We start from the raw sequence: 2,812 nt of genomic DNA on the forward strand, positions 1-2,812 counted from the left end.
TCTTGTCTGAAACCCCCAGACGAGACAGCAAGGTGTATCCCCCAGCTGAGATAGCAAGGTGTATCCCCCAGATGAGATAGCAAGGCGCATCGTAACTTACGTGTTAGCCTGCTGTGTCATACTTACGCTGAAGTTAACTGCACTTCAAAGAAGACGAACCAAAGGTTCAGTCTTGTTTGTTTACAGGAGAAAGGAAGTCTCTACCTACAGCGCTCTGTGCAGGTCCTGAAAAATAGCGCTTAGTGCCCTCTGTATGAATCATCGTCTGCTACGCTGTTCTGACCAGGTATCGTCACACCGTGGTATTTTGTCCCTTGAATGAATTGTTGTCTGCTTCAGTAATGGGGTCTGTACTTTGAGCTGGAATGATCCTTTTGGAATTTTTTTTCTCCTCTTTTTCTCCTTATTTTTCTTGGAACAGTCTTCTACTGTGCTTTATTCATTATTCCCCAACAGAAATGATGGAGCCAAAGTTAAAATAAAATTGGATTAAAAAAAAAAAAAAAAAATTTATTTTAAAAAAAAAAAAAAAAAAAAAATCAAAGACTTAAAAAAGTCATGATCGTGTCATTTTTTTTATGTCTTTTTTTTACAAAAAAAAAAAAAAAAAAGGATAAAAGCTTTAAAACCTGTATGAACCATGCACTAATTTGACAGGAAATCATGTACGTTCCAATCAAACAATTTAACGATGAATAAGTAGAAATGAAGAAAGTACAGAGCAGATGAAAGACATTTACATTGTATGTGTGTGAAAAAGTACAACCAGGATAAAAAAAAATGTTCATAAAATGAAACATTCAAGATTGCATGGCATTGAAACTGATAAGCTGCAAACATGAAACAATGGATGATTTTTAAAAGAAAAAAAGACGGGCGCAATAGCCGAGTGGTTAAAGCGTTGGACTGTCAGTCTGAGGGTCCCGGGTTCGAATCACGGTGACGGCGCCTGGTGGGTAAAGGGTGGAGATTTTTACGATCTCCCAGGTCAACATACGTGCAGACCTGCTAGTGCCTGAACTCTCTTCGTGTGTATATGCAAGCAGAAGATCAAATACGCACGTTAAAGATCCTGTAATCCATGTCAGCGTTCGGTGGGTTATGGAAACAACAACATACCCAGCATGCACACCCCCGAAAACGGAGTATGGCTGCCTACATGGCGGGGTAAAAACGGTCATACACGTAAATGCCCACTCGTGTGCATACGAGTGAACGCAGAAGAAGAAGAAAAGAAAAAAAACAACCCAAAACATATATCAAGTTGGTATGAACTACCTTGAATAAAAAAAAACAACAACAACAAAAAAACAGCATGCCTTTCGATTTGCCTGTGAAGGTATAAAATGTACTAATCTCTGACATATCAACACTGAAAAAAAGAAATGTTTATCTCAATATTTCATAAACTACTGTGGATTTAAAATTTTCCTTTTGAAGTGCACACAGGAACATGAACGCATACACATATATGGAACAAAAAGACAAGTGCTAGTGCCACAGACGCACACATTTGCATACACATCCACGCACACACACACTCACAAGACAAACAAACTTTATGATAAAGTAAAGTAGCTTCAAACAGTTGGATAGCTTCTCTTTATTTTTTTAGAATTATTCTTTTAAAAAAATCTTGTTTGCCATTTCCAATGCTGGCAGACCTGGGAATTTTCCAATACTGTTGTTTTTCATATTAACTGATATGTAATACATAGTTTAACAACCTGTACCTATGTTCACAGAATTCTCAAACTCGCTTGTAAAAGCACATATAGTTCTTTAAATCTATCAATATTACTTATTATTCAGGACATTTTTTGTATTGCTAGCAGCCGTAGATACTGAAAAAAAAAAATATATATACAGTATAATTATCTGAAAACGTCTCGAGTGTTCATCAAAATATTGCATTCACAATAAAATTAAAAAAAATACGGCGACTTTCTCTCTCCACTTTCTTTTCCCTTCTGTCACGACAACTGATTCTTGCATTGATTCAATTTATCTGATCATCGCTTACTGAACAGAAAGCTCAAAATAAGGTATTTTGGCTTCTGCTCTTCTTTTCTTTTTTTTTTTTTTTTTTTTTTTTGCTTGGGGGTGGGGGGAAGGTGGGGGGATATAATTTTTTTTTTTAATTTTCCTTTTCATTAGACAAAGTCCCAATACTACTACTAATAATAATAATAATAACAATAATAACAACAATTATAATGGCTACTATAACTAGAATACTACTTGTTGATTGTTAAATTGGGTTGTTTTTTTTTGTTTTTTTTGTTTGTTTGTTTTTTTTTTTTGCTGTTTTTATTTTATTTATCAAGAACATATCAAGAGTTTTATACAATCCATTACGATGGATCTGATGAAGGCAAATCAATGGCGCAACATGGAACCGGAACCACACACAACAATAAACATAGCAAGCATCATCATCATCATCATCATCATCATCATTATCAGACACAACACAAAAAATAAATATTCCGGCCAAAAAAAATTTTGTAACCATCACAAAACAGCAAAGATAGAAAAATATCCTTGGCCTTCCAAACAAACTTGATGAACGATGCGTGCTTCTTCCGTTCCAAGTTCACAACAATCAGTAGCTCATGCGACAAAACTTCTGGGCTTGATATAGCTTGGTTGGTTAACATCTTCAGGTGTGAAAACATGTCCTCTCATTTTCATTTTTTTCTCTTTTGTTCTCAAGTCCTTTTTTTTTTTGTTTGTTTGTTTGTTTGTTTGTTCAGGTAACTGGGTAAGGTAAAGATAAAAGAAAAAAAAAAACGAAATCAACAACCATTAT

General features: G+C 34.9%; 1 protein-coding gene across 1 annotated transcript in view; it reads right to left on the minus strand.

Moving 5' to 3' along the window:
* Positions 1–628: 628 nt before the first annotated feature.
* LOC143276287 (uncharacterized) overlaps positions 629–2,812 on the minus strand; it is a 16,160-nt gene continuing 13,976 nt past the window's right edge. Inside the window, exon 2 of the mRNA XM_076580790.1 lies at positions 629–2,812. This exon is cut by the window's right edge and continues 1,188 nt beyond it. The gene's annotated coding sequence lies outside the window, so the exon portion shown is untranslated.

Source organism: Babylonia areolata, chromosome 31, assembly GCF_041734735.1.
Source record: "Babylonia areolata isolate BAREFJ2019XMU chromosome 31, ASM4173473v1, whole genome shotgun sequence".
Lineage (NCBI taxonomy): Eukaryota > Metazoa > Mollusca > Gastropoda > Neogastropoda > Buccinidae > Babylonia > Babylonia areolata.